The sequence below is a fragment of the Stegostoma tigrinum genome, unplaced genomic scaffold, assembly GCF_030684315.1.
Source record: "Stegostoma tigrinum isolate sSteTig4 unplaced genomic scaffold, sSteTig4.hap1 scaffold_162, whole genome shotgun sequence".
NCBI lineage: Eukaryota > Metazoa > Chordata > Chondrichthyes > Orectolobiformes > Stegostomatidae > Stegostoma > Stegostoma tigrinum.
Window position 1 is genome coordinate 589,772 of NW_026728103.1, and position 13,542 is coordinate 603,313.

A 13,542-nucleotide genomic window follows, 5' to 3' on the forward strand; every position below is an offset into this window, starting at 1 on the left:
TTTTCACCGTCAGACACATTTTAGTGACCAGCAGAGCCCGCAGGAGACTCCGGGCTCACACCAATGGGGACAGTCAGTGTGACACAGAAATGAGAAATCGAAAAAAATCCATCATTTTACTGTTTGTGATCTCAGCCAATTTCATCCTGTTATGGTCAACGTTAATGGTGTATTCTATCTGGGGCCGAATGTGGATGATTGGGTATGACTCTGTGTACCTCGATGCCTTTGTGCAGGAATTGGGCTTCATGCTGCAGCTCCTTAGTTGCTGCACAAACACCGCGATTTATGCCGTGACCCAGACTAAGTTCAGGCAGGAGCTGAAGAATGTGCTGAAATATCCCTTTACCCAAATTCATCAATCAATCAAATTCACTCATTAATCAATCCATCCAGGATTTTCTCATTTCAGTTCAATGTTTCAGCAATGAAGCAGCCTGTCGCTATGGTAACAGACTGAGGGTAGTGCTGGTTTATCCAACCTTATCCCACAGGGGGTCACAGGGAAACATGTCAATGTTTCTCTCAACTCACAGGCCGAAGAGAAAAGGCACCATTCCACTGACTCTATCCATAACTTCAATTTGTAATTTAATCAAGATATTCATTAAAAAGTGCCAAGCAGCATAGCAAAGAACATTGTTGTTTCTCTTTGTGTTGTAGAAGCTGAGCTGGAGAGAGACAGACCCAGCCCCAGGTCCTGCCCTCAGGGAAGGGGAGGGGAATGGGGTCAAGCTCAGGATTTGGTTTTAAGTCACTCTGTCCTTGCTTTCACCTGTGGGTCACCCATTCTGACCTGGCCTCTCCCTTGTTCCATCTTCCTCCATATGTCCCTTCGAATCTCATCATGTCCCTCTCTCTCCTCATTCTTTTTACTCTCCTCTTTTTTCATGGACCCTCTCTCCCGCATTCTCCTTCACACTCTCCCCTTCCCTATCTCCCTCTCTCTCAGCTTTTGACAGCGTCCATGGCTCACTTCATCTAAATCTTCTCTCACCTCCCATTGCAGGGGGATCAGTGTGGATTGGGGAATAGGATGGTGCTAGGGTTTGGGTGAAGGCCACGCCTGTTGTTAAAGGATTAGTGTAGTGGGGGTGCAGCAGGCCAGTGGTTGGGGAACAATGTGGGTGTAGTATCCTTGGCATTTTCCAGGGGAACAGTGTTGTTGTGTGGCTGAAAGTCATCTCCGTGTGGGTTACGAACAATGGACACTGCTGTGGGAAACATCTTGGTGTGGGTCCACATGCCATTGCCGTGGTCAAGGACTCAGTGTGTCAATCTGGTGGTATTAAACATAGGAGTTACTTAAGAATAAACAGTGAAAGCAGCTTGTGATTGGCACAGCTCAGAGACGACCCAAACAGCAGACCAGGTCTGAGCTATGCAGGTCTGCCAAGGGGGATTGTGAATGGAGGTGGGCAATTAGAGCCATAACAGGAAGACGCATCTCCATAAATATTCCCAGAGGCAATGCTGAGGGAACACAGGACATCATTCCACTGACAAGGCAGTACTGTTTGCTTCCATCCTCAAACAGAAGTTTTGAGTTGATGACCCACCTGTTTGATTTGGTTTGATATATTACTGTCGCATGTACTGCGATACAGTGAAAAGTTTTGTTTTGCATGCAGTACAGGCAGATCACACAGGTATATCTTTTGTATCTTCTTGTTGTGGCCACTTCCTGAAAACCTCAATGTCATTGATGTTGATCTTGAACTAATTTGACTCACTCCATGGAATATCGGGAAACAGCTGAAGGAACTGGATATGACAAAAGCTGTAGGCGCTGACAACCCTCCAGCAATAACACTGAAGGGTCATGCTCCAGAACTGGCACGGACACGAGCCAATCTATGCCAGTATATCTACAGCATTGTCATCTACCCAGAAATGTGGGCAATTGCCCAGCAACGTTCTGAGCGCAAAAGCAAGAAAAAAAACCCAGTCGAGTGAATTTACATCCAGTCAGTTGTCTCCCAATGTTCAATGAAGTGATGGCAGGGAAGTGGACAGGACTCTCAAGCATCACATTCTCAACAATTCGCTGCTCACTGACACTCTATACCTTCTAATGCTCGCTGTCTTTGTTCATAGTCTCAATTTGCTTCTCATTTTAGATTTATCACCTTCCTTCCGGCAGGGAGGTGGCGTTCAAACACAATCACATCAAACATGAGCTTTCCGAATGGTGGCCCAGAGCCAAGGGACGAGACAGAGAGGGAGACAGAGAGAGAAAGAGAGAGAAATGTGGAGAGAAAGGGGGGTGGAAGAAAGGGGAGAGATGGTGAGAGAGTGGGTGAGGGGGGGGATGGAGAGAAATGGAGAGGGTGAGAAAGGGACAGAGAGAAGGAGAGAGAGAGGATGTGCGAGCTCAGAGATAGAGAGAGGGAAAGAAAAAGCCCCTGTCTCACCACTGACTGGTCCCTTTTGGTTAAAGTGACACAATGCCGACATCTGCTGGCGTCCCCCGCCACTACACAGGGGATGGTGAAGGGTGAAAAGCATCAGAGGTTCAGTCAGAGAGAAAGAGAGAGGAGCTAGCTCACAGCAACAGCAACACACATACAGAGTGTGCTGGTGTAGAGAGGATTGCAACTGTACTGAGACTGGTCTGAATAAATATGCTAATGTTCAGAAATGTTTGTGTTCCCTCTGCAAATGAGGAAATGGTTTGCCTTTGGGCATTGTTCTGACATTACACACAGTTAATAGAGTATTCCCTTTGCAAGTGTATTCAGGTACCTTCGAGTAAACAGTTTTGTGAGGAGGCATGGTGAATCTTAATGCACTTTCTGCAATTTGTCATGTTTTGGAATCTACTCTCCCAGATCCTAAGCGGGAAAAAATTCAAATGTGAAGGGAGTGAGATACGCAGTGGGTTTATTCATGCCTCATTCTGTTCATATCTCAAGGACAACATCTACCGGACAAAACTGCTTTGTGTCTCCAAAGACATTGGTTGAAGAACAAAACAACTGCAACCAGAGAGGTTCGGAGACTGTGATGCCTTGTGAAGCGAAAAAGAAAATCGGTGGCTTGTGTAGTGTCGTGGGGAGGCAAGAGGGAGCGAGAGAATGAGTCTTTGATTCATGACTTTTTAATTCCTTCATGATTCATTTGTTCAAATTTCCCCCCAGGGAGTCCCACTGCAGCCAGAGATAGAAATACAGATGCAAACACACAGAGACACACATTAATAGGACAGGTGTATCACTTTAAACAAAAGAGGGAGCGACATAATGAAAGAGGAGTGGGGGCAAAACACATTTCAATGGATTCACCCTCAAGACAAGAGATAGCCCATTGCACAGAGACACAGGCACAGAGACACACACAAACAGAGAGACAGATACTAATGCACATACTCAGAAACACTAAACAACAACTCATATTCCGCTTGGGAACCCTGCAGCCCAATGGCATTAATGGGGGTTTCACCAGCTTCAATATCTCCCCTTCCCCCACTGCATCCCAAAACCAGCCCAGCTCCCCCGCAGCTGCCTAACCTGTTCTTCCTCTCACCAATCCCCTCCTCCCACCTCAAGCCGCACCTCCATTTCCTACCTGCTAACCTCATCCCATTCCCTTGACCTGTCCGTCCTCCCCGGACTGACCTATACCCTCCCCACCTCCCCACCCATACTGTCCTCTCCTCCTATCTTCTCCTCTGTACGTATTCAGTCTGCCTTCCCCTCTTCCTATTTACTTCAGAATCCTCTCCCCATCTCCCCTTTTCTGATGAAGGTTCTAGGCCCGAAACATCAGCTTTTGTGCTCCTAAGATGCTGCTTGGCCTGCTGTGTTCATCCAGCTCCAGTCTTTGTTATATCAGATTCTCCAGCATCTGCAGTTCCCATTATCTCTCTCACACTCACACATACAGTTACAGAGACACACAGGCATATTTATACACTGACACAAACATACACAGACCTAGAGACACACAGCCACATTTATACACACAGAAAAACAAAAAAAAAACAAAAACATTGATAGACACAGAGGCACACACTGAGGCACAGACATACAATCCGATACTGACATCCACACAGACACACTAACACACAAACACACAGAAACATACACACATACAGCGAAACACAGCCACATATATACCGACACACAGAAACACACACACAGGGAGACAGAAACAAAGCATACACGGACAGATTCTATATGCAGTAACTGACACTGCGCTGAGATTAACCACCGTTAACATAGTTTTTGTTAATCAGATAATGCCCAGTTTTTCATGATGAAATGTCAATGAGAAAGTGGGAAAGCGCCTTGATGTCCCTTACTTTATTGTCAGGGCAAAAGTGAATGTAAACTCACTGACTTTACAAGATACCACGATGTGAAGCTGGATGAACACAGCAGGCCAAGCAGCATCTTTGGAGCAGGAAAGCTGAGTTTTCGGGCCTCGACCCTTTATCAGAAATGGGGGAGGGGAAGGGGGATCTGAAATAAATATGGAGAGTGGGGAGGTGGATCAAAGATGGATAGAGGACAAGATAGGTGGAGGAGACTGACAAGTTAAAGAGGCAGGGATGGAGCCAATAAAGGTGAGTGTAGGTGGGGAGGTAGGGAGGAGATAGGTCAGTCCAGGGAGGACGGACAGGTCAAGGGGGTAGGATGAGGTTAGTAGGTACGGAATGGGGGTGCAGCTTGAGATGGGAAGAGGGGATAGGTGAGAGGAAGGACAGGTTAGGGAGGCAGGGATGAGCTGGGCTGGTTTTGGGATGCGCTGGGGGGGATTGAAGCTTGTGAAATCCACATTGATACCATTGGGCTGCAGAGTTTCCAAGCGGAATATGAGTTGCTGTTCCTGCAACCTTCGTGTGGCATCATTGTGGTATCGTTGTGGTACTGCAGGAGGCCCAGGGTGGACATGTTATCTTAAGAATGGGAAGGGGAGTTGAAATGGTTCGCGACTGGAAGGCCTGGTGGTTTCATGGTGAGGTTGGGGTTGGAGCAGAGGGAGCGGAGGGCTGCAAGTTCTGCAGGGGCGAGGTTGTAGTGGGTGGGAGGGTGGAGAGGTTGAGGCGATTGATGCCTCAATACCTCCCTCACCTTCCTCGACCTCTCTGTCTCCATCTTGGGCAACCACTAGAATCCGATATCTATTTCAAGCCCACCGACTCCCACAGCTCCCTAGTATACACCTCCTACCACCCACCTTCCTGCAAAAATGCCATCCCATAATCGCAATGGCTCCATTGCATCTGCTCCCAGGATGAGGCATTCCACTCCGATACATCTCAGATGTCCTCGTTTTTCAAGTGCCACAAGTCACCCCCCGCAGTGGTCAAGAACGCCCTCGACCATGTGTCACACATTTCCTGCAACTCATCCCTCACGCCCCATCCCCGCAATAACAACTATTGTGATGAGAAAAGGGTGGGCATTGGTTCATAGGTCATTGCCAGGAGAAGAGATTGGGGTGTTTTGCACCCTGTAGCTTGTGGAAAAGAGTGAACATGAGTTCACACAACGACATAAGTCATAGCATGAAGGAAGTGTGAATGCTCTCACAGGCTGTTACTAAGGGAACAGTGTTGGGATGGTTTTGTAGACTATAGCAGGAAGAATATTGTGGGTTCCGGTTCGCAGCATGTTGGTAGGGGAACTGAGGAAGGATGCGTTCACAGGCTGTTGCTTGCAGAACAGTGGAGATGTGCTGATAGGCCGTTACTAAGTTAACAGAGTGGGGCACGTTCACAGGGTTTTGCTGTTAGAGAAGAGAGGGGATGGGTTTACTTGTTGTTGCTGTGAGAAACGATTGCGGATGGTTCACAGGTCAGAGAGAGGGTAACATAGACAGGATGGGCTCACAGGCCACCGCGAGGGTGTCCAAATGGAATAATTTCACAGGTACTTGCTGAGGAAATGGAGTGTGAACGTGTTCACAGGATTTTGCTATGAAAGGGAGTAGGGTGGGTTCAGAGGTTGTTGATTGGAGAACAGAGTGGGGAGGGATTAACTGGCTGTTAGTGTGAGAACAGATTGTGGATGGGATCTCAGGTCACCGTTAGGATGACAGAATGGGGATGGGATTATAGGTCACTGTTAGGATGACAGAGTGGGGATGGGTTCGCTGGTCACTGTTAGGCTAACAGAGTGGTGAAGGGTTCACAGGTCACTGCAGGATGATAGACTGGGGATGGGTTCACAGGTCACTGTTAGGATAATAGAGGGGGATGGGTTCACAGGTTACTGTTAGGATAACAGCGTGGGGATGGGTTCACAGGCCATTGGCAGGGGATCAGAATAATGAAGGGTTCACATGCTTTTTCTAGGGGATCAGCATGGGGATGGGTTTGCAGGCCGTTGCCAGGAGAACAGAGTGGGTTATCATCTCCCAAACCATTCACAACCTCATCACCTCAGGTGACCTCCCACTCACAGCCTCCAACCTCATTGTTCCCCAAACCCGCACCGCCCACTTCTATCTCCTTCCCAAAATCCACAAACCTGCCTGCCCCTGTCCGACAAAACTCATCTCCACCTATCTGGACTCCATTTTCTCCCCCTTGGTCTGGGAACTCCCCACCGACATACATGACACCACCCAGCCCCTCCACCTCCTCCAGAACTTCCAATTCCCCGGTCCCCAACACCTCATTTTCACTATGGGCGTCCAGACCCTATACATCTGCATTCCCCATGCAAATGGCTTATAGGCCGCCCCGCTTGTTCCTGTACTGCAGACCCGACCAATCCCCCTCCACCGACACCCTCATCCTCACCCTCAACAACTTCTCTTTTGATTCCTCCCACTTCCTACAAAGGGGGTGGCCATGTGTACCCGCATGGGCCCAAGCTATGCCTGCCTCTTTGTAGGTTATGTGGAATAGTCCCTCTTCCACACCTACACTGGCCCTAAACCCCACCTCTTCCCGCGTTACATTGATGACTGCATCGGCGCCGCCTCTTGCTCCCCAGAGGAACTTGAACAGTTCATCCACTTCACCAACACCTTCCGCCCCAACCTCAAGTTCACCTGGGCCATCTCCAACACATCCCTCACCTTCCTAGACCCTTCTGTCTCTATTTCAGGCAATCACCTAGAAACCAATGTCTATTTCAAGCCCACAGCTACCTAGAATACACCTCCTCCCACCCACTTTCCTGCAAAAATTCCATTCCCTCTTCACAATTCCTGCACTTCCGCCACATCTGCTCCCAGGATGAGGCATTCCACTGCCGTACATCCTAGATGTCCCCATCCTTCAAGGACTGCAACTTCACTCCCGCCCCCCTACCACCCCCCCACCCCGCAGTGGTCGAGAACGCCCTCATCCATGTCTCCCGCTTTTCCCACAACTCATCCCTCACATCCCGCTCCCGCAATAACCGCCAAAAGAGAATCCCCCTAGACCGCACATACCATCCCACCAACCTCCGGATACAACGCATCATCCTCCGACACTTCCGCTATCTGCAATCCGACCCCACCAACAAAGACATTTTTCCATCCCCACCCTTGTCTGCCTTCCCGAGAGACCACTCTCTCCATGACTCACTTGTCTGCTCCACACTCCCCTCCAACACCACCACATCCAGCACTTACGCCTGCAACCGCAGGAAATGCTCCAATTGCCCCCACACCTCCTCCCTTACCCCCATCCCAGGCCCCAAGATGACTTTCCACATTAAGCAGATGTTCACCTGCACATCCGCCAATGTGCTGCATCCACTGTACCCGTTGTGGCTACCTCTACATTGGGGAAACCAAGCGGAGGCTTGGGGACCGCTCTGCAGAAATCTATGCTCGGTTCGCAATAAAGAACTGCACCTCCCAGTCGCGAACCATTTTAAGTCCCCCTCCCATTCCTCAGATGGCCATCATGGGCCTCCTGCAGTGCCATAACGATGCCACCCAAAGGTTGCAGGAACAGCAACTCATATTCCGCTTGGGAACCCTGCAGCCCAATGGTATCACTGTGAACTTCACCAGCTTCAAAATCTCCCCTCCCCCACTGCATCCCAAAACCAGCCCAGCTCGTCCCCGCCTCCCTAAACTGTTCTTCCTCTCACCTATACCCTCCTCCCAACTCAAGCCTCACCTCCATTTCCTACCTACTAAAATCATCCTGCACCCTTCGCCTTTCCGTCCTCCCTGGACTGACCTATCCCCTCCCTACCTCCCCACCCATAATCTCCTCTCCACCTATCTTCTCCTCTATCCATCTTCGGTTGCCTCCCCCTCTCTCCTTATTTATTTCAGAATTCTCTCCCCATCCCCCTCTCTGATGAAGGGGCTAGGCCCGAAACATCAGCTTTTGTGCTCCTAATATGCTGCTTGGCCTGCAGTGTTCATCCAGCTCCAGTCTTTGTTATCTCAGATTCTCCAGCATCTGCAGTTCCCATTATCTCAGACAAGCCCAATAGGTCTGGCAGCATCTGTGAAGGAAAAAACAGAGTTAATGTTTTGGGTCCAGTGACCCTTCCTCAGAGCTTTGTTTTTGTTCTTGCTTCACAGCATCTGCAATTTTTTCAGTTTTTATTTAGTATTTAACTCACTGCCACATCTCTTCCAGGCATGCCCACCTTGAAGAATTTCTGCTCCTCTCTCTAATGGGATGTCTGTTCCGATCTTTCTTCTTGTCCACCGACATCAATTTCACTGTCACTCCTGGTGTTTGCCCAAGTATTTGCTCAAACCTCCTCGCACGGACATATCACATTCTTCAGTGACTACCTCCAGCTCAGACTTCCCTCACGTGGATTCCAGCTGAAGTTTTATCCATCATGTTTTGAATCTTCCCACTGTCATAGATCTCTGAGATGTTCAACGTTCCATAGATAGCTGCTGTTGCCGCACCCAGAGATCCACACTCACTGCCATGCGGTGCCACATACACACTCTCAACCTTTCTTTCCAATAGCATCGCATCACACGGGCTCAGGGCTGCACCACTCTGTAGTTCCACTTCATCCTCCGGCTTATTCGTTGTGCTAATAAGAAACTTCTTCTTTTCCTTTCAGGCATCAAGGCCCACAAGATGCAACAACTCAGAGATACCCATGAGCCTTTGGAAACTTCCTCTCCTCCCCGTCCCTCAGCCTCCATCTCCTCCCCAACTCCACCTCCTGGCGGGTATTCACCATCCTGCCTAACCTTCTGCTCTCTGATGCTGAACGTTCTGTACTCAGCAAAGGCCTCAGCTTTATTCCTCTGCGTTCTCACCCAGTTCTGAGGAAGGGTCACCGGACCCGAAACACTAACTCTGTTTTTTTCGTTATAGACGCTGCCAGACCGCCTGAGCTTTTCCAGCAACTTTGGTTGTTCCAGAAAATCTTCAACTGTACTTTCCTGCCTTATCCCCAAAACTGCTGATTCCCAAATTAAACAGAAATTTGTTTAATATCAAGTGTGCATTGCCAAAAGAGCTTTTAAATATCTGATTGCAGGGTGTGGTGTGTGTGTGTGTTCTGTGGAGCTGACTTGCCAAGGTGCTCACATTGACGAGACCATTCAGGTGTTCTCACCATGGGAAAGGCTGGAGACGATCATGGGAATTCACTGTCCATCTGCAAATTCATACAGCAGGGAGAGAGCCATCATCTGTTCTGCGTGTGGCAAAGGATTCAAATCAATCATTTATCTCATTGTATAGCGACTTGCTCATTTTGATAAGAAAACTTCTCTATATTCTGTGAACATAGTCTTAAAAGCAAAATGGACTTGGTGTCCACAAAATCCCACAGACACTGGTGAGAAGCGGGTCACCTGCTTCGTGTGTGGGCCAATAGTCACTCAGTCATCTCACCAACTGAGATACTTGTGAGTTTGCTAGTGACTGCAGGGATTTAGATCCTGCAGTTAGTCGCTCCTAGAGTAAATAATGTTCTGATCGCTGGGTTTTGCTTTTGCTCATATTGACAATTCTTGGTATTCTAGATACATGGTTAGTACTTCAGTTTTACTGAATTAAAAACATTATTGTTGATATTCTTTCCCAAATCAGTGTTTAACATCATCTGTTGGATCTCAAAGGATAATCTGGAGAGGGAGCGTTGGTAGGAACAGAACCCGTAGCCTGGACACACTCCTCGGGGACACACTGTGAGAGGCAAATAGCACATTGGTCTTTCCCATCTCTCTGTTCTCACAGAAAAGTCCCCACGTGGGTTAACAGTGAGGTGTGCTGCAAATGTTTTCCAACTGTACTTTTTAATGGTTCCAACTCCTAGGCACAGAACAGAAGCCACTTTCTAAGTCTGTTTCGAGTCAGGAAAAACATGACTGAATCCTGGAAATGTGTGTCAGTTCAGATACTGATGTCAAACTGTCAACTGTTCCAGAATAAAAGTAAACATGTTGAAACTTCTAATCTGAAATTGACTGTTGCCATTACAATGTAACCATGCCTGGTGCTCACTTTTAAAATAGACCTGATCAAAGTCTGTATTAAAATAGATGGAGAATGTTAACCTCAGACACGATGATACAATTGGCATTTCATCTGCCAGGTGAGCAAGGACTTCTAGCATCTTTCTAGGATTGCTCTGTTTTATTTTGTTAAATACCAGAATAAAGAAAAGTACATTAAAAAACATTACAAGTCATAGCAACACGGGAGTAGACTATTCTGCCCATCAGATGCCTCTGCATGTGGGTTATAGTAAACAACGGCGCTTGTCTTAAATGGTATTACGTCCTGTCCAGTCTGTCCAAAGGCCTCAGAAACTGATAGTCAGACTTTGAGGCACACAGTGACTACACCTAGAGAAATGGTGGTTAGCAGCAAGAAAATGCCTGAGGTCAAGATCAGCAGCAGGACAGCAGTAGGTGAAGGGCTCAGAGGTGAAACCTAGCAATCAGACTGGAGGGAGGACTGTGGTGCGGACAGCCCTGACTAGACGAGAGAACACCTCGAGATTTGACTTTATTTATTTACTACCATATGTACGGTGTAAAACTTTGTCTTGTGACCACTGCAGGCAAATCATAGTAAGCAAGGACATACAGGTCAAAGGATGCTGGGACAGAGTGAGGTGTGTAGCTTACGTCACACAGGAGATGTGCTGAGCAAGATCAGCATTTGAACATGATTTGAAGTTAGATAGCCCATTCATCAGTCTAATAAAGTCCGGAAAAAAGCTGTTCTTGAACCTGCTGGTGCGTTTGTTCAAGCTACTGTATCGTCTGCCTGATGGAAGAGGTTGTGGGAGAGCATTACACAGTGGGAGGGGTCTTTTATGATGTTGGTAGCCTTTCTTTGTAGGCATGTAGTCCATGGGTGGAAGGTTGGCTTCCGTGATGGTGTGGCCTGCGCACACCATCTTCTACAGTTAGTTCAGTCCTGGGCAGAGCAGTTGCCGTACCAGGGCATTTTGAACCCAGGGCAGTATGCTTTCTATGATGCATCTGTAAAAGTTGGTGATGGTCCTTATGGACTTGGCAAATTTCCTAAGCTGCCTGCAGAAGAGATGTCATTGTGCCTTCTTGACCGTCACATCTAACTGGTAAGTCCAGGCCAGTTTCTTGATTTTTTATCATCACTCCTGGAAACTTAACTCTCAATTTCCGCTCTGTTGACTTAGATGGGAATGTGTTCTCCTCCCTTCTTCCTGAAGTCAATGATTCGTTCTTTTGTTTTGCTGACATTGAGGGAGAGGCCGTTTATCATTGCATCATGACACCATGCCTCCAGTCTCCTTTCTGTAGGACACAAACCTCAATTCAAGTGGGCAATATTTTCACACTTTGCCACTGAGCAACTTTACAGAAGGTCATGGGCCCAAACAGGCCAAGTAAGGGCAGGGCAACAGGAACTTTTTCAGGCCATTCAGCTCCGAGGCTGCAGAACAGAACTTGCACTGTGTTAGTTACAGGGAATTGCTGAACAAGCACTAGCCTCCACTCGACAGTGCCCCAATTGTAAGATGCAGAGGGAAATTGATACCAGTTAACAGTCTGCACTGGAGGGTTTATTATTGAGGGAGTGGGGAGATGGAAGCTGATGGTGGCGCTGGTGCTGGTCCCTGAGTCTCAAATCAGCAATTATCAATCCTTCAGCTACTTCCTGTAACATTCGGGTGACCACCTGACACTGAAATTCACCGAGTGACAATCTCCTCTTGTAAATCTCCAGTAAATCTGCCTCTACCACCCTCTCTGGCTGCACATTTCAGATAATAACCTTGCCCATTATTTAAGATTTTACTCTGACATTCTAGCCACTTGTGTGAAACAATGTGGAACGGAATGTTTGTCAGTGTTGACATGGCGACCTGTCTGCAGTGACATGACTGGGTTTCAAACTTCACCCTCTCCGCCGCTGCCTCCTCAATCAGCCTGAAACTATGTTCTTTCAAGCACTTGCCCAATTTCCTTTTGATTGCTCCTGAACCTCGGCATTTGAAAGATTTCTCCCCAGCGTAGATACTGGTGTACTAGCAGCTTGGACGAATTAATGAATCCCTTCCCACACACAAGAGCATGTGAAAGCTCTCTCCCCAGTGTGAATTCGCTGATGTATCGACAGGCTGGATGATCGCCTGAATTTCTTGCTGCAGTAAGAGCTTTGGAATGGGGAGTATCCTATGGGAATGTGCTGGCTCTCCCTCAGTCCACACGGACATTTAAAGCTCTTATCCCAGTCACAGCAATGATACTGTCTCAATTTTGCAAATAAAAATATGTACCTCTTCCCACACACAGAAAAGTTAAATGGCCTCTCTCCAGTGTGAACCTGCTAGGCCATCAGCAAGGTGGATGAATGAACAAATGCTTCACCACATTCACTGCAACAGAACAACCTCTCTCCTGGATGACTGCGTCAATGATATTCCAGCTCATATGAATAATTGAATACATTCTCACAGTCTCTACATTTATATGGTTTCTCCCCAATGTGACTCTGCTTGTGTTTTCGCAATCCAGATGATCAACTGTAGCCTCATCCACATCCACAACGTGCTGCAGTTTCTTCACTCTGTGAATGGGGTGCTTTCTGTTTCCAGGAATCAAGCATCACTGTCAGATCCTGATGTGATATTTGAGTTTTCCACTTGTACATGTTCCCCATCTAATATCTGGTGAAACGAATTGAAAAAAGGGAATGAGAGAGAGAGAGGGAGAGAGAGAGAGAAACAACAAAAATACAAAATAAAAACTGAAAGAACACTGGATGCTGTAAATCAGGAACAAAACTGGAAGCTGCTGGGAAAGATCAGCAAGTCTGGCAGCGTCTGTGAAGATAAATCAAAGTTAATGTTCTGGGTCCAATGACCCTTCCTCTGAATGTCCGGGTCACCAGACCTGAAATGTTAACTTCTGTGAAGAAAAATCAAAGTTATCAGATTTGCTGAGCCTTTCCAGCAACTTCTGTTTTTTAAACAAAAATTCAAAGCAAGATTGTGAAATTGAGCTGAATAAAGCTGCTCTTTCATGGGGTCAGCAGGTGAAAGGAAGAGTCTGAAAGCTGCCAGATTTTACCAACTTACATAAGTGTCCATCAGGAAGTGCAACCTACCACCAGGTTTTGGCCGACACAAGAGAAGTTGGGAAGTCAGCAAGGAAGGATTT

The 13,542-nt window shown here is 47.5% G+C and overlaps 1 protein-coding gene across 4 annotated transcripts in view; it reads right to left on the reverse strand.

The window, feature by feature from the left end:
- Window positions 1–8,290: 8,290 nt before the first annotated feature.
- The window catches only part of LOC132207803 (gastrula zinc finger protein XlCGF7.1-like), a 37,616-nt gene continuing 32,364 nt past the window's right edge, over window positions 8,291–13,542 (reverse strand). For 2 of the 4 annotated variants that reach the window (XR_009443842.1, XR_009443843.1), the window contains one exon: window positions 10,504–13,049. The gene's annotated coding sequence lies outside the window, so the exon portion shown is untranslated. Of the gene's footprint in view, window positions 8,409–10,503; window positions 13,050–13,542 lie in introns of those variants that run through there. The other 2 variants (XR_009443845.1, XR_009443844.1) reach the window with 2 other exon arrangements.